General features: G+C 35.0%; 1 protein-coding gene across 1 annotated transcript in view; it reads right to left on the bottom strand.

The window, feature by feature from the left end:
• Positions 1-19,546, bottom strand: part of LOC101890154 (myb-like protein AA) — an 86,832-nt gene that overhangs the window by 61,377 nt on the left and 5,909 nt on the right. Inside the window, exon 2 of the mRNA XM_059132171.1 lies at positions 16,850-17,269. The gene's annotated coding sequence lies outside the window, so the exon portion shown is untranslated. The remainder of the gene's footprint in view (positions 1-16,849; positions 17,270-19,546) is intronic.

Below are 19,546 nucleotides of genomic sequence, written 5' to 3' on the forward strand. Positions count from 1 at the left end.
GATTATACAGAGTGAGATAAAAAACTGCAACAGAGCCAAACGCCATAATTTAAACATTTTTTTTTAATTTTATTGAATGAAAGCAAAAAATGTCGGAAATAGCACCAAATTGTAAAATAAGTTTAAATTTTTTCGAATTGATCACCTTTGGCACGAATTATGGCCCTCGGATGGCCAATGAAAACGTCACACGCTGCCTGAATGTTTTTTCTCCGGTATTTTGGCCCATTCCCGCCGAAACACTTGCTTGAGATGATCCACACTTTGGTATTTTTTAGTGCCAACCTTGCTTTCCAAAGTACTCCAGACAGAATAGGCGAACGGATTGGTATCCGGAGATTTTGGTGGCCATTGTGCGCTGAAAATGAAGCGAGGAACCTCATTTTGTAACTATTCTTGGCTGGCGCGTGCTGAATGCAATGGTGCTGAGTCCTCCTGGAATGTCCAAGGTCTGCGGCCAAAATGTTTGCGTGCCCAAGGTTTTAATACACCCTCCAGAATATTTTCGCGATAATATTCGGCATTTATTCTGATGCCACGGTCGATTAATACGAGCGCAGAGCGACTATCGGCTGTTATGGCGGCCCACACCATCACCATGGCCGGCGCTTGAGTTCTGGTAGCCAACCGAAGGTGCACATTTTAAGCTGACCTCTTTGGCAAGTAAATACGATTATTTTGTTTGTTAACAAACTGCTGAGCAACGAACGATGTTTTCTCAATGGAGAAAACCAAATACGGCAGTTCACCACTTTTAGCCAAGCGAAGCAACTCTTTAGTTCTTTGGAGTCTATTTTCTTTCTGTTGCGGTGTAAGTTCTTGCATTTTTTGGAATTTCAATGGCTTTTGATCAAGTCGCTTCTTTACATTTCGAACCATTTCTGCTGATGTTGCTTCCGTCCACTTCCTTGACGTCGGGGTACTCTACTAGTATCACGGTAACGAGTGATGGTACGAGACACAAAAGGTTTATTCACATTTAAATGCTGGTGAGCTGCTCTGATGACGCCCATCTTTTATCAGCTTGATCTATTTAGATTTTATTTTCTAAATTTCTTTCCGGCCCACCGTTATATTGCAAACACATTCGTTGAAATGCATGTGCACATTTGACTGATGCAGTCAAGTTATTCGAACAGAGTTTCAGGAAACGTTAACTGCTGATGTTTTCATTAAAGGGAAATTCCTTACAGTTCAGTGAGCATTTATTAAAATACAATAGTGACAGATGATGACCGCAGGCTATTTATTTTTAAATATTTATATATTATCCACATATAATATGGCATTACGTATTTGTTTAAAACTGTGGTGGATCGACCAGACCTTGTATGGTCGTATGCGACATGAACCGATATAGCTACTCTCCCTTTAAAGATTGATGTACACTCTAGCATTAAGCGCATGTAAATATAATAAACTTTGGTATTTTCGTTTTTTGATTGCTAATGCCAACAGCCTCCCACAATGTATACCGGAATCACCGATTGAGGTAAAAACAATAATTGAAATAATTGATATTGAATCAATAAATTCAGTTTGTATTTGTGAAAATTGCTTTAACTGAAAATTGCACATTCGTAATTGATATTTACCTGCCAAGTTTAAATAAATAATATTCATGCAAACCAATAACAAATAAATTATAAATATTGGTTTTATTGAATTTTACGAGGTCTGAATGGATTGAAATGGAATTTAAATTATTAAATAATATATATGAAATAAACAGAGATGTAATTGCAAAAGTCATTCCTTAAAGTATTAAGAGAAATGTTTTAATCGGCGGCATATTTATTTATGATGAAAGATAAAATCGTTCAAATTTCGAAATCATTTTTATTGAAATTTATGGCCATAGAATATGATTATTACTATATATACCCTACAACACTATGTGTTTGGGGTATTATAAGTTAAATTGGGCCAAAAATTATGTAACACCTCCAAATATTGGTTTCCCACATAGGAAAGTATATATGGATCTTCCTATCTCGCCGAGCTGACTCGATCTAGCTATGTATGTCCGTCTGTCCGTCCGTCTGTCCATGTTAATTTGTAATCACTCCACAGGTCGCAATTATGGAATAGAAGTCTATTGTTTTTGGGGATGATCGCATAATATTTAAGGGTTTAAATGGACCAAAAACTGAAAAATTTCCTGATTTTGCAGTTGCTCTGCGGGTGGCAATTATAGACCAATCGAAGCGGAAGTTAGCATTGGGCTAGTTCGTATGGCAATATATTTAGGGGTTGGAATGGACCAACAACTAAAAATGTTTCTGATTTTCAGCCATTATAAAGGTCACAAATGAAACCAAAGGACACGAAATAGAGGTAGAATGCGAAAAAATACCAACTTTTCAATTTTACCGAAACGCTGAAAATAGCTTACAGGCAAAACCCAAACTACACAAATGTGAACTTCTGGCTTTTTTATGTTGATTTCGTTGACGAATATAGCTAAATATCGTAGACAAGCAAATCATATAGATGAGTCTAAATTTGGAGGTACGGAGGGGCTTCTTGCTTTTGAAGATGATTGCAAAATATTTAGGGGTTCAAATGAATCAAAAACAGAAAATGTTTTCTGATAAAATAATTTAAACCAACCGACACGAAATTTAGCATGAGAATGTTAAATTGTTCCATACATCTTGGGGGTACTTTAAGGTTCAGAAAAACTCTGAAAGACTACACAATGGGTATATTATGAGATATTTTTGGAGGACAACAATAACATTTTCTTATCCTATACTTCGTCTTTGTTAGTTTGGCATTTCTATTCCGGAAAAGAGGGAATAAGAGCCGCGCTGATCCTTACTGATTTTCTTCGCCAACTTTAATAATGTCTTGAAAATAAAAAGGGCCTCTGCATGTGATTTATGAAGAATTGAAAGCTGCGCTTAAGGTACCCAAGTCTATCTCTATTAAAGCCAGAGTCAACGATGTGCCTTTGCAACTATTGGTATGACCATTGTTATTTTATTGAGATATCTGATGAAAGTGGACGGCGGGAGTCGGATTTCATTTTTATTAGAGTCGGCTTTCGTCTCTTCATTGACAGTATCAGCAAGCCCTATTCAATGATAATGAATAAACTATGGGATAATACATGTGGGACAATCTATCTAACTCGTAGAATCAGATTTCTACCCTTTTCTAACCGAGAAGCTGAAATTAAAATTGCAGTAAGGGTCATCTCGAGGCTACTACCTCAAAAAATGCATGAATAAGAAATAAGGATAAGGAGGATAATACTGCGGAGGATAACTGTGCGAATGAGAAATAGTGCGAAACTATTGAGCATGTTCTCCGACGCTCTATCTGAAATCGACGCTCTATACTCATTTATTGATACTGGCCAATTTTAGTTATTTTGAACACATAGTTATTGTTCCAAGACACACATCTTAACCAAATATGCTGCAAGTACCATTAGTATCAATATGACCCGCTGTGTGACCTTATGTTCTTCATCTGAGTAAAGTTTTAGGTAAATTTTGCTCTAAGAACATCGACAGTTATAAGGGATATTAATGGGTTTTGACGCATTTTCAAGCCTACTTAGCTTAAAATTGAAATTATATATCCATTCCCCTGAGCAAAATCTTACAGTCAAAACAAAAGAAGCACATCATAATCAGTCCAGCCGTTACAAGCTCTACAAGTGTTGTAGTTAACAAACCTTCCTTTATATAGATCTCTACGCACTTCCTTATTTATTTATTCTTAACCTATCCAGATAAAAAAAAAATGGAATATCGGATTTTAAGCGAAGGAGCTGTCAAATGGGTTTTCAAATGGGATATGCGCTAACCTAGCATATGTTTGATAAAGGTAAAACAAAGTTCAAGGTTTGGACTAAGTAGGATGCATAGTTCTGACATTTCCGCATTATATCTTTAACAAAGTCAAACGCCATAACTTTTACATTTTTTTTTTTTAATTTTAATTGAATGAGGGCAAAAATGACGGATATAGCATTAAATTTTAGAATAAGTTTAGATTTGTTCAAATTGGTCACCTTTGACACGAATTATGGCCTTCAAACTGCCAATGAAACAGCCACACCCTGCCCGAATGTTGCTATGCGGTATTTTGGCTCATTCCCGACGAAGCGCTTGCTTGAGGTGATCGACACTTTGGTTTTTTTTTTTGGTATTTTTTATACCCTACAACACTATGTGTTGGGGGTATTATAAGTTTGATTGGGCCAAAAATTATGTAACACCTCGAAATATTGGTTTCTCTCATAGGAAAGTATATATGGATCTTCCTAGCTCGCCGAGCTGAGTCGATCTAGCTATGTATGTCCGTCCGTCCGTCTGTCCATGTTAATTTGTAATGACTCTATAGGTCGCAATTATGGCCCTATCTTCACGAAATTTAGAATGTAGGTGGGGCTTGGACCAGAATAGAACCCTATTCCTTTTGGAGATGATCGCCAAATGTTTAGAGGTTGGAATGGACCAAATACTGAAAAAATGTCGGATTTTGCAGTAGCTATACAGGTCGCAATTATAGACCAATCGACGCGAAATTTCGCATGTAGATACAGTTTAGGGCGGGGAAGAAGCCTACTAATTTGGGTGGTGGCTGACCATATCTTTTGTGTTGAAAAAATTCAAAATTTCTCATTAAACCGAGAATATTTTAAATCCCAGCGAAATCACAAAGCCATGACAAGGTTACTTCTGATCTTTACATTAATTTTAACATTTGAATGGGGGTTACCGGACATTGCAAAAGCCAAGCAGTTTCGGATGGCCATCCAAAAATATTCAATGTGTGAAATAGTTTGCCAACTTTTGTAGACAAAATAAGAAAATGTCCATTCCGGTGATTTTTGGAGAATTCACAAATACAGGAAAGACGCACTTCCGTCTATTTGGTTAACGCTGATTTCGTTGAAGAATATAGTCAAATGTCTGTATCTCATATAGATGCGTTTCAGTCAAAAACCAATAATAAATGATAATCTTTTGCCACTTCTGAGAGGTTATAGGTCTTTGGGAAATATTGGTTCCAGATCTAGGAAGACCATTTACGTGCAACATCTACCAATAAATTGGAAATAAGCAAATTAGTTTAAGTTGCTATTATTCGAAAATTAGAGAACGAAACCTGATGGTTTTCTTTTATTATTTGTCACAATATCTTGTGGAATTCTGTCGAGTATTTCGCCTATATGAACTGTATGGTTTATTATAGTGTTGTAGGGTATTCAACTGTCGGCCCCGCTCGACTGTAGCCTTTGCTTACTTGTTTTTGGTATTTTTTTGGCCACTGCGACGCGGGAATCGATCAAGTCGCTTCTTTGCTTCTCGAACCATTTCTGCTGATGTTACTGTTTTCTTCCGTACACTTCCTTGACGTCAGGCTACGCTACCAGTATCACGGTAACAGGTGATGGTACGAGACACAAAAGATGTATTCACATTTAAATGCTGAAGTGTTCTAATGATAGCCACTTGTATCGCTCGCTTCAACTCCATCACGAATAACTTTTTTCTGGAAAATTCTCACCAAAATGCTTTTTTACGCTTTTAAACAATGCGCAACGCATACAATTACAGGCAATTTGAAACTTTTGCAACATTTTTCACAGAATTTGCAACAAAATAAATTTATTTCCCTCAAAAGCAGTTCTGAATAAATGGTTTTGACTTTTTTGGTCACTTTTACCACTTTAGGTGATCAGGGGCACACATTTTTATCCAGTTTTATTTGGATATTTTCATATTCCCAATATCAATTCGATATTTCAGAGAGAAATCTCTTTGACATTGCGTTTCCCTGAACACCTCGTATTCATATCTTTTCGATTAATAGAGTTATTATATGCTGGTATTAAATGAAAAAAACTATCAAATGTTGAGATTGTTTTTGCCATATTTTTCATACTTGGTCCCCACGTTCATCTACATATTGTTGACACTGCATTCGATTGAAATTGAAAAACGAAATGAAAATTGATACTCTGGTCTATGTAGTGTAAATATGCAAAACTGAGCTACACATTAGTGTGGAAGATATGAAAACTATGCAAATGTGAAGAATTTAAAATATTTCCAGTATTTCATGCGATGTCTAAATTGAACGACAGTTATATTTTTATAATTTATTATTATTTATTTTTATAATATAATTTAGCCTTTAAATAAAATAAAATAATTTTGCCGAATGAAATGGTTGTTTTTATATATATTCGCCATAAAATTGGATTTATCTTTCCGTTTGTTACAGTTCTAAAGATTTTTCGGGGACCCCGCACTAAGTATATTCTCTTTTTATATTGGTGTTTTCTTTCTATACTTCAATTGTAATCTCCTTAGATTTTATCTTTCGGTATAGCTCCTATATACAGGGTGAGATGAAAAACTGCAACCAACTTCAGACTGCTGTCATTTGCCGACAACTGTTAAAATTATTCCAGTGACAGCTCATTATATTGTTTACAAGCGAAAAAAAGAAAAAAAGTTATTCGCGATGGAATTCAAACGTGATAGTGCGATTTCTTTATATTTGGCTGGAATACCACAAGTGGCTATCGTTAGAGCACTCCAGAATTTAAATGTGAATAAATCTTTTGTGTCTCGCACCATCGCTCGTTACCGTGATATTGGTAGCGTAGCCCGACGCCAAGAAAGTGGACGGAAGAAACCTGCAACATCAGCAGGAATAATTCGAAAAGTAAAGAAGCGACTAGATCGAAACCCGCGTTGCAGTGGCCGAAAAATGGCTTGTGAGCTGAAAATATCACAATATTCCATTCTGCAAATATTGAAAAATGAGCTCGTGGCAAAGCCATTGAAATTTCAAAAGTGCAAGAACTTGTACCGCAACTGAAAGAAAATAGACTCAAAAGTGTTAAAGAGCTGCTTGGCTTGGCCGAAAGTGGTGAACTGCCAAATTTGGTTTTCTCCGATGAGAAAACATTCGTTGTCCAGCAGTTTGAAAACAAATGAAATGCTTGTGCTTACTTGCCAAATATGTCAGCTGAAAATGTGCACCTTCGGTAGGCCACCAGAACTCAAACGCTGACCGTGGTGATGGTGTGGGCCGATGGTCGCTCTCCGCTCGTATTAATCGACCGTGGCATCAGAATAAATGCCGAATATTATCGCAAAAATATTCTGGAGGGTGTATTAAAGCCTTGGGCACGCAAACATTATGGCCGCAGACCTTGGACATTCCAACGGGACTCAGCACCATCGCACTCAGCACACGCCACCCAAAAATGATTTCAAAATAAGCTTCCTCGCTTCATTTCCAGCGCACAATGGTCACCAAAATCTACGGATACCAATTAGTTGGACTATTATGTCTGGAGTATTTTGGAAAGCAAGGTTAACACTAAAAAATGCCAAAGTTTCGATCACCTGAAGCAAGCGCTTCGCCGGGAATGGACCAAAATACCGCAGAGCTACATTCGGCCAGCGTGTGACGGTTTCATTGGCCATTTGAAGGCCATAATTCCTGCCAAAGGTGAATTCGAACAAATCTAAACTTATTCTAAAATTTGATGCTATTTCCAACATTTCTTGCTTTCATTCAATAAAATTAAAAAATAAAAATTATGGCGTTTGACTTTGTTGCATTTTTTTTATCTCACCCTGTAAACGTATCTCCTGATTTTTCATATTTTTCATTTCATATTTCATTTTCTCAGTGGGTAGTTTGACTCCTCTCAAAAATGTTCAATTTTGTTAACATTTTTCATATGGTCCTTAAATAACGTCACATACTCATTTTCGTCCCTAATTTTTAAGTTTATTAACTCTCTCTGAAAAATATTTAATATGGAAAAGCCGGAAATTCCAAATTTAATGGATTCTAAATAAAGCCTCTGTGGACATAAGTTAAGTTCGGCCAGCATAACTTATCTTCCATTTAAGTTGTAATTTAAACATTTAAGAAATTTTTATTTTATATGTTCCAACTGTCAAGCCATTACCAACAGCATCTAAACCATTGTTTTTTCCATACATTTTCAGATCTTAAGTCACCCTTTTGTTCCCTACCCTAATGTTTGACATTTTAAAGGTTTCTAAATGAAATTGAACTAGCAATAGTTCTTTTGATGCAGTGGACAAATGTATGGCACTGCAGAATGAAAGAAACTAAGATAATAGAGAAGGAATCATAAAACACAGAATCAAAATAGAAAAATAAATTAAGTTCTACATTTACACTTTTGATAAATGTACATATGCAAGTGTGTATGTGTGTGGCCGGAGATGTCATAAAGAATAGATAAAAGTGTTTTATAGCAATTCAGGTAGATTGAACATAAAGAATCTTGAGAACCCACACATCTAAGCATTAAAAGAAATTAATTTAAAGAAAAAAAATATATAAAAAAGGTTTAAATTCACATGAAAATGTTTTGTAGAAAATAATGTTTATGTTGTAGAAATTTTATACAGGATCTGTTTGTAATTTTTTGAGTTCAAGGATGATAAATAGTAATTAAGGAAAATACCGCAAACAACTAAAATATGTTAGAAACAGGAAGTTGATACAAATCTGTTGATTTTTTTAATTCAAAGGAAGTAGACATATTTAATGCATAGATAGGGAATATAACTCTGGCTGTTAAAGTAAAAATGGTCAAATATGAAACAAACTATCTGAACCTGGTGCGCTTCGCTACCCCTTTTAATTTTATATGCATTCAAAATTTTATTTACGAATATATGTTGGATAAAAAAAGCAAATTTAATAATTAAAAAAATATTGCACTACTTTAATGCGTTAATAAACAAAAGCATTAGAAAAGCAGTAACATGACATGCATGCACGAAGGGTTTGTCCTTTGGATTTATTTATTTCATAGCAAATACCAAGCGTGCAGCAAACTGCAATCTTTTGAAGTTGAGTGGCATTTCTATTGCAATTAGTGAATTCGAAGTAGCAAGATACTTCCCCGTAATAAGCGTATTTCAAGTTAATTGTTGTGTTGTTTTTTAGTGTTAGCCTAAGGCGTTGGGGGTCAATGATTCTTATTAAAATCATATCCCAATCTGATCCGATTTAAATATAATTTTAAAAAAATTACTTTTACACCAAATTCCGCCACAACTTTCATGTTTCATTGAAATTGGTGCGTCAAATATGTGAAATCGGCCGAGAATAAATAATTTCCAATTAATTTATCACATTTATTATTATAACCAAATTCCGCCACACATTCTGAATTTCATTGAAATCGGTCATATATATCGTGTTTGGTACATACCATGTATAAAGTCGGCCGAAATATATATGTATGGGAGCTATAATCAAATCTGAGCGAATTTGAATATAATTTGTCAAATTTATTTTTGTACCAAATTTAGTCACTCATGGCGAATTTCATTGGAATCGGAAATACGTATCGTGTTTTGTGCATCAAATATGTGAAATCGGCGGAAAATATATATGGAAAATATATAATTTGACTAATTTATTTTCTAATCAAAATCCCGTCACACATTTCCAATTTCATTGGAATCGAATATACATATCGTGTTTGGTGCATCAAATAAACGAAATCGGTTGAAGATATATATGGGAGCTATATCCAAATCTAAACCGATTTCAATATAATTTGACAAATGTATATTCGTTTTAATTTTCGCTGCACATTCCAAATTTTATTGAAATCAGAGATACATAGCGTGTTTGGTGCATCAAATACATGAAATCGGTCGAAAATATATAGGGGAGCTATATCCAAATCTGAACCGATTTCAATATAATTTGATAAATTTGTTTTTGGATCAAATCCCGTTAAACATTCCAAATTTCATTGGAATCGAACATTTATATCGTGTTTAAGGCATCAAATGAACGAAATCAGTCGAAAATATATATGGAAGCTATATCCAAATCTGAACCGATTTCAATATAATTTGGCAAACTTATTTTTGTTCCAAATTCCGTTACGCATTCCAAATTTGGAGACTGTATCTGTAATCGATCAATAGATATGTGCATACAAAATCTAAATTTTTGGGAGGTATCTCCGATTCTGATGCTATACCTCCACTTCCAAGTGGAATTTCAAAAATGTATATAGCCTATGTTACTTTCAGGCGATGTTGCAGTATACATGCAAATTTTAGGAAAATCTGTTCAGCGGTTTTCGAGTCCATAAATTGCAAACAAACAAACAAACATACAAACATTTTCCTCTTTTATAGATATAGATGTATTACAAACGTAAAAATATAAATTTTTAAATGTTTATTTTTAAATGTTGAATGTAATTTTCTTAAAAACTGTTATAACTAAATATGTAATATATTTATTTTCTTATAGTGACATTTGTTGTAGAATATATACTCTTTTGACTGTTTCTGTCTAAAACATTGTTTTATGTTACTTTCATGCATCAAATCGAAGGACACCGAAGGAAAATTTATAAAAATATATAAAATACTTACGCGTTTTTAGCAAAATTGAAACAAATGTACATAAGGGAAATAACTATTTTTCTATTATAACTTAAAAGAAAATTTAATACAGATTATTTCAACAATGGCATACACTTACTATACCAATCTCCAGAACAAGATTTGCAGTTTTAGAATTAGTTTCATAGAAGTCTTAACTTTATACTCTACTAGCTGGCCTGGTCCGCGTAACCGGCCCGTACATTTAGTCTTTAATGCATATTTTATGAAACATATTTACTCACAGATCTGACGTATATAAGCGGCACAGTTTTTATTACTATAACGACTCCATAGTAATTTCTAAATATATATAAATATTTATGCAAAAATTATAATAGATGTTCACCTACTATCGCTTTTAGATATTTGGAATAGCCTAATCTTATTATTCAGCCATAGGATTTAATTTGAGTGTTAACAAACTATATGATATAGAACATCTATAGTAGCCCCATGTGGAAACTCAGCAAATATGGTTTATTCTCAAATTACCAACATTTGACGAAATTAGTATGAAAAATATGGTTGAAATGTAAAATATACTTGAAATCGGCGGTTATGACCCATATCGTAACATGCAAAATCGATGTAAAATATGTTAAAAGTGTGGGAAGAATTTCCGGAATGATGTAAATCCTGTCCAATCAGTTCTACTATTTTCCACCCTTTATATTCGGTATTTCACTGATGGCAGTCCCAATGAATTTTGAGTTTTAAGTTCTCATTGGACGGATTATTGTCATATGAAAGAAGTAGGTGCACGATTTGAGATGAGCCTCAAAACGCTTTGCGCCATTTTATTTTTAATTTTTTACTCTTTTTTTTTTGCCAATATACCATTCCATAATTGTATGAATTGTCAAAATCCGCTAAGCCGTTCTTGAGTTATAAGCGTAGTAGCTAATAGAACTTGTTTTTATATGGTAAAAAAATCTTAATTTTGTATGCTCTTCTCAAATTATATTATTCGTATAGGTTCACTTACCTAATAAATACATAAAATCTATAAATAACAATTTTCTCCGTTGTCGCTTTGTACTACCCTATAAAAAGACTACAAATCATATAAGAATTAAACGAGAAAAAAACACTATAAATGTACATTCGAAAATAGTAAGTCACAATGAAAACCATTAAAGAAAGTCTTAAATTCGGGCTAATTTAGTAGAGCTCCACATAACAATTAAAAGTTTTTATGGAAGAATTAAAAGGACTAAATATGCTGAAGCATTTGTATCTTTTAAATTCGGACTTGTATTGCCCATTTGGTGCACATTTAATTTGAAATCGGATAAAGATATATATGGAAGCTAAATCTGAACCGAACTCGATAAAATTTGGCAAAAATATTTCTGAGCTGTATTTGATATAACAATTAAAAGTTTTTATGGAAGAATTCAATTATGTATTGCCTATTTGGTGCACATTTAATTTGAAATCGGATAAAGATATATGGGAGCTATATTCAAATCTGAACCGATCTCAATAAAATTTGGCAAAGATACATCTGAGCGGCATTTGATATATTTCCCTGAATGTCGTTGTTACGGAGTGCATATTATGGCTGTGGGTAACAAATATAACAAATCGGATGTATATTAGACGTTTGATGCACAATAAAAAGTAAATCGGACGAAGTTATATATGGGATCTATATCGAAATCTGAACCGATCTCGATAAAGTTTAGCAAAGGTATTTCTGAGCTGTGTTTGATATATTTCCCAAAATATTGTTGTTACAGAGTGCATATTACGGCTGCAGAGGACAAAAATAACAAATCGGATGAAAATATATATGGGAGCTATATCTGAACCGATTTCGAACAAATTCGGTATACTTATTTACGGGCCTAAATTGTTGTATGTGCAAAATTCCATACTATCCTGCTGATATTACACGTTTGGTGAATAATAAAAGGCAAATCGGACGAAGATATATATGGGAGCTATATCAAAATTTTTACCGATTATCTCCGTCCTTGGGTCAAACAAATGATTTGTCATCTGGATAGGGCAATAAATGTGAACTGTTCTTTGTTTACAAAAATATATGGACAGACGGACGGACATGCATAAATCGACTTAGAATGTGATTCTATGCAGATCATCAAAGGAATGCACAAAGATATAATACCCTGACACCCTTGTGGTGTAGGTTATTAAAATTTATGTAATATAAAACATTACGATTGTACATTTCAAACGTCAAAATGAAAACTTATGAAAACTTATATTTCCTTGTACATGATATATTAAATTTTGTATCTATTTAAATACCTACTTTATTCCACTATTATCTCGCAAAGTTTTCAAGTGCTTACCCTTTTGATTTGTAACTATTCTCTAAAATCTCTCTTCGCTTCAACGATAATTGAGCAGCAATTTGAAGTGCTGTTCTTTTTATAAATCGTTTTTTTTTTCTTAAAAAACGCCCGCATTAACATTAGTCAACCACAATATTGAACATATTCCATCTAATTGCCTGAAAAGGACATACTTAGATTGCTTCATTTCAAAAAAGAGAACACAAAAACCAAAAAGTTTGATTATCCACAAGATAAAGTTTTACTTGTCTCAAAGTTATTCGAAAATCATTGAATGGTCAGGCGGTCGGAGAACATGAGCTGCGTGTGTCTGTGTCTGTTTCGGTTTCTTTAAATGTGACACATTGTATCGTCTTGTTATGGAAAAGTTTCACAATATCATCATTTCAGTAGTGAAGCTGAAGAAGAGAAAGAAAAAAAAACAAAAACAAACTAAACAGCTTGCAGAAGGTCATTCAAATAAACCCACTCATTCTAAATGGAGGAAAATGTCGTTCTCCGTTTTTTCTTCATTTTCTTCTGCAATGCAAAAACTATAAAAAAGAAAATGTTAGCGAAAATTTATGATGAATTGGGCAAAATAGGCTTAGAAAATGTCATAGTAAATTAGAAATAGTGAGTTGAAACGTAGCGTGTCATTGTAATTTCTTTGGCCACGTACAGGGTTGCCCATATTCGACGGACCTTTGGGCCCATTTCAAGCGACGAGGCTTGTCCACAGGCGACATTCTTTGCATCAATTGAATTTTGTACGGGAACAAATGCAAATCAATGCGAATAATCCGTTGTAAAGTGGACCGAGCCATGCCCAACTGCTGAGAATAACGTTTTTGGGATGTTCTTGGGGACCTCTCAAAACTGGCTCGTACGGCAGCGATATTCTCGGCCGATCGCCTTGGTCGACTTTTATATGGCCTCTTCGGATTAGAAAGAGCCTTACCAGTCGAAAATTTTTCTTATAAACGGTTAATGGTGTTCTTAGAAGGCGCACTTCTCACATTTTTTAATGTTTTAAAAGCACGTTGAGTTTTCACAATTGACTTCTTGTAAATTTCAACTATTTCAGAGCGCTCGCGTGGCGTGTATTGGTTCATGGTAAAAATCTGCTTGGACTGACGCTTCAAACGCGGTATGTCATTAAGCAATGTGACATCTCTGTCAAAAGTTATGGCGTAGCCAGATGGGTCCGTCGAATATGGGCAACCCTGTATTTCTTTTGGCTGATTTGGCTGGAAAACAACAAGTGGCTATCCTTAGAGCACTCTAGCATTTAAATGTGAATAAATCTTTTGTGTCTGGTACTATCGCTCGTTACCGAGATACTGGTAGCGTAGCCCGACGGACGGAAGAAAGTGGACGGAAGAAAACAGCAACTTGATCGAAACCCGACTCGCAGTGGCCGAAAATGGCTCGTGAGCTGAACATATCGCAATATTACATTTGACAAATATTGAAAAATGAGCTCGTGGTAGAGCCATTGAAATTCCAAAGAGTGCAAAAACTTACACCCCAGCAGAAAGAAAATAGACTCAAAAGAGCTAAAGAGTTGCCTCGCTTGGCCGAAAGTAGTGAAATGCCGAATTTTGTTTTCTCCGATGAGAAAACAAACCAAAATATCCGGATACCAATACGCTGAACTATAGTGTCTGGAGTATTTTGGAAAGCAAGGTTAGCACTAAACAAGTAAGCAAAGGCTACAGTCGAGCGGGGCCAACCGTTGAATACCCTACAACACTATAATAAACGATACAGTTTATATAGGCGAGATACTCGAAACAATTCCACAAGATATTGTGACAAATAATAAAAGAAAACCGTCAGGTTTCGTTCTCTAATTTTCGAATAATAGCAAATTAAACTAATTTGCTCATTTCCAATTTATTGGAAGATGTTGCACGTAAATGGTCCTCCTAGATCTGGAACCAATATTTCCCAAAGACATATATTTCCCAAATATATAATCTCTCAGAAGTGGCAAAAGATTAACATTTAGTATTGGTTTTTGACTGAAACGCATCTATATGAGATACAGACATTTGACTATATTCTTCAACGAAATCAGCGTTAACGAAATAGTCAGAAGTGCGTCTTTCCTGTATTTGTGAATTCTCCAAAAAGTCACTGGAATGGACATTTTCGTATTTTGTCTACAAAAGTTGGCAAACTATTTCACACATTGAATATTTTTGGATGGCCATCCAAAACTGCTTGGCTTTTGCAATATCCGGTAACCCCCATTCAAATGTGCCTGAGGAACGGGCGATAATTACGACCTGCTGACAATTTTGCAGTTTTTTGGTCAATTTCAACCCTAAATATATGACGATCATCTCCAAAAAGAGTAGGCTTCTATTCTGACCCTCATCTTATCCCCATGAAAAATTTCGTAAGGATCGGGTCATAAATGCGATCTGTATATGATATCCTGATATCCTAACTACTTAGTTTTGTTAGCTGTAGAAATGTTTAATTCAAAATGAAAATATGCCAAAAATATGACAAAATTGAAAAAATATGAGAAAATTTTACAAAATCAATATTTTCATCTTTAGAGAGATAATTTTATGCGATTTTTTAGACGTTTTTTCTTTCCTGCCAAGAGGCCATTCTGAATTAATGAGAACTGTCGAAATCAGTTCAGCCGTTCTCGACATATAAGAGATTTTTCAAGCATATCTTCTTTGATAAACATATATATCGCACATATTTTGCTATATATCCGTTTTGTTGGATGTTAAAATCAATGTAAAGATCAGAAGTACCCTTGCCATGGATTTGTGATTTCGCCGGGATTTAAAATATTCGCGATTTAATAAAAAATTTTGAATTTTTTCAACACAAAAGATATGGTATTTTTTACCCGCTAAATATTATCCGATGACCACCCAAATTGGTAGGCTTCTTCCCCGCCCTAAACTCTAGCTACATGCGAAATTCCGCGTCGATTGGTCTATAATTGCGACCTGTATAGCTACTGCAAAATCCGATATTTTTTCCATTTCAACCCCTAAACATTTGGCGATCATCTCCAAAAGAAATAGGCTTCTATTCTGACCCTAACCCCACCTTCGTGCAAAATTTCGTAAGGATCGGGCCATAATTGCGATGGACAGACGGACGGACGGACATACATAGCTAGATCGACTAAGCTGGGCGAGCTAGGAAGATCCATATATGCGTTCCTATATGGGAAACCAATATTTCGAGGTGTTACATAATTTTTGGGCCAATCAAACTTATAATACCCCCAACACATAGTGTTGTAGGGTATAAAAAATACCAAAAAAAAAAAATACCAAAGTGTCTGTCACCTCAAGCAAGCGCTTCGTCGGGAATGGGCCAAAATACTACAGAGCAACATTCGAGTAGCGTGTGACGGTTTTATTGGCCGTTTGAAGGCCATAGATTGTGCCAAAGGTGACCAATTCTAACAAATCCAAACTTTTTCTAAAATTTGATGCTAGTTCTGAAATTTTTTGCTTTCATTCAATAAAATTAAAATGAACCGATTTCAATATAATTTGTCAAATGTATGTTCGTTTTAAATTCCGTTACACATTCCAAATGTCATTTAATTTACGTCGTGTTTAATGCCTCTAGTAGTAATTTATATAGCCTATGTTGCTTTCAGGCGATGTTGTAGTATACTTGGAAATCTTCAGAAAATCGGTTCAACGGTTTTCGAGTGCATTAATTACAAACAAACATTTTCCTCTTTTATAGATATAGATATTCAATTCTATACCGTTTTCTGAACACTGTTTAGGCACACAAACACTAACATAACCTAGGGCCATAATAGTTACAGCACTACCACCTTAACCACTGCCTACAACTATTTAACAACTTGGGGAACAACCTGCAAGCGTTTTGTGCATCCACGTTTCTTTTTTGTATTTCATCTTTTTTACAGGCTGGCCTTCTATTTCATTTTGCATGTTATTTATGAAATAAGCCTTAGAAGTCTTGAAAATCATTATACACAACCCTATCAAAGGATATCAAGAATAATGGCGGAGGAGCAGCAACATTGTGCCATAAAACAAGCCAAGCAAACAAACAAACATTAGAGTTACGTACCTTTTTTTTATTAATTTACATTGCGGTGGTTGTTGTCTGGTCTCCTCGGCAGATACTCTGCACTTGACTTGCTCCAATGACTGGATCTTTGTGGCCCGCTGGCTGAGGATGATGATGTGATATTGCACTCGTGAACGCCTCCTTCTCCTTTCGGCCTCGTTCGTTGTTCGTTCACATGTATTTATATAACGCAACGCAATATGCAAGTCGAATAAAAGATACATTAGGGACTGTTTGTTTCATTTATTCTTTTTGCCTTAGCTTAGCTTGCTTTGAGTGTTTATGTAGAAGTTTTTTTTTGTTTGCTTGTTTGTTTATGTTTGTGTTTTGGTTTGGGGTTTTTTTTATATATTCACCAGAACGACGACAACAACGACAAAATCTTTGTCATTATCCACGAGAATGTAAGTCGCTTGTGCTCTGTGCTCGTCGTTAAAATAAAAACATTTTTAATTAATATTTTACTAAGTGAATGCCACAACATATGTCATGCCGCGGTAAGTGTGGCAAGTACCGTTGCATACTTTGCTTGTTTTTTTTTTATTTTTTGTTATAAACTTTGATCTGAAAATATGTATACGTAGCCGCTCATCGTGGTGACAAGTGACTGAGTGTTTACCACCTGCGGATGTTACAAGATGTCACAGTTTTTTAATTAGTTTTTGCTGGGGCGTTCATATGAAACACATACTTTAGTGCGTTTTTACTCGTTGTTGTCGTTTTTTTTTCATTCCAATTACGGTTGATTTTCACAGAAGAATGCCTTGGTAACTAGCAACATGTATATAACGAACATATGTTGGTTGTTGGCTAAATATCATATACTGCAGTACATTTTGTTATTTTTTTTTTTAAAAATATTCAAGTTGGAAAATTTCTTTGGTGTCCCGTAGATATATACCCTTAGTACTTGCCCACATATTTCTGTTTACCATTTTTGGGGGACATACCAAAAAGACCAAAAGAACTTCAACATACATTTTTAAATTAAAATGTGACCCTCTGTGGATACGTACCAGAAAGAGTACACCACATTATTGTCGGCATCTAATGCTGCCTATTTGTCATATGCGAAGTTTGAAGAAGATAGGAAACTGATTTTTATACCCTACAACACTATGTGTTGGGGGTATTATAAGTTTGATTGGGCCAAAAATTATGTAACACCTCCAAATATTGGTTTCCCACATTGGAAAGTATATATGGATCTTCCTATCTCGCCGAGCTGAGTCGATCTAGCTATGTACGTCCGTCAGTCTGTCCATGTTAATTTGTAATCACTCTACAGGTCGCAATTATGGCCCGATCTTCACGAAATTTAGAATGGAGGTGGGGTCAGAATAGAACAATATTTCTTTTGGAGATGATCGCATAATATTTAGGGGTTGAAATGGACGAAAACCTGAAAAAATCCTGATTTTGCAGTTGCTCTACAGGTCGCAATTATAGACCAATCAAAGCGGAAGTTAGCATGGAGCTAGAGCTTAGGGTTGGGCAGAAGCCTTCCAATTTTGATGGTCATCGGGTAATATTTAGTGGGTGAAATAGGCCACAACATTTGTGTTAAATAAAAGTCAAATTTTCCATCAAACCGCGAACATTTTTAATCCCGGCGAAATCACAAATAGACGAACAGGTCAATTCTGACCGTTACGTAGAATCCGATAGTAAATATATCGGTTTTATAAAGCGAAATATATACAATGTGTATATACAAAGGAAGGGGGTGTTAGTTAGAATGCTTATATCTCAAGAATGGCTGGTCCGATTTTGACAAATTGTGTCAATTCATAAAAGTTTTGACATAAAAGTATAAAATCTAAAACAAACACAGAAAAATATGCCAATAAAGATGTTAATATAGATTTTGCAGTATTTTGTGACATATTTTTATTTTTTCATATTTTTTATCGCATGCGATTTTGTCAATTTGACTTATAATATTTTGTAATATTTTTTCACCTTACAACACAGGTTGGGGATATTATATAAGTATTGCAAATATCGTCCGATCCTCACGAAAATTTTCACAAGGGTGGGGTTGGGCTCAGAAGGGCTGGGCATATTGTTTTCAAAGATGTCCGCAATATATTAGGGGGTTGAAATGGACCAACAACTAAAATTTGTCCTGATTTTGCAGCCGTTATAAAGGTCACAAATAAAAACCAAAGGACACGAAATCTCGCATAAAGTTAAAGTTAGGACAGCGGGTACAATGGACCTCTAATTTTGTGTGAAAAATACTAGCATTACTGACAGGCGATATCCGAATTACGCAAACGGCGAATTTCTGGCTTTTTTATGCTGATTTCGTTGACGAATATAGCCAAATATCGTAGACAAACAAATCATATAGATGAGTCTAAATTTGGAGATACAGAGGGGCTTCTTGCTTTTGGAGATGATTGCAAAGTATTTAGGGGTTAAAATTAACCAAAAAGAGAAATGTCTTTCCGATGACCATTGGATTATATTTATCTGTAAAATGGACTACAACAATTAACAGCACGACGGAGTGCATAAATGTTGGGGAAATGTCCATAGTCAAAATCCTAATTTCAAAAGCGAAATCTTCCAAATCCATATGGACATAAGGGGGCTTCTTCTAACATATTGTAGTGTCGTAGGGTATAACATAGTCGGCCCCGCACGACTATAGCCTTTTCTTACTTGTTAAAATTGACCTTGGGAGGGAAA

Source organism: Musca domestica, unplaced genomic scaffold (assembly GCF_030504385.1).
Source record: "Musca domestica strain aabys unplaced genomic scaffold, Musca_domestica.polishedcontigs.V.1.1 112, whole genome shotgun sequence".
NCBI classification, from domain to species: domain Eukaryota; kingdom Metazoa; phylum Arthropoda; class Insecta; order Diptera; family Muscidae; genus Musca; species Musca domestica.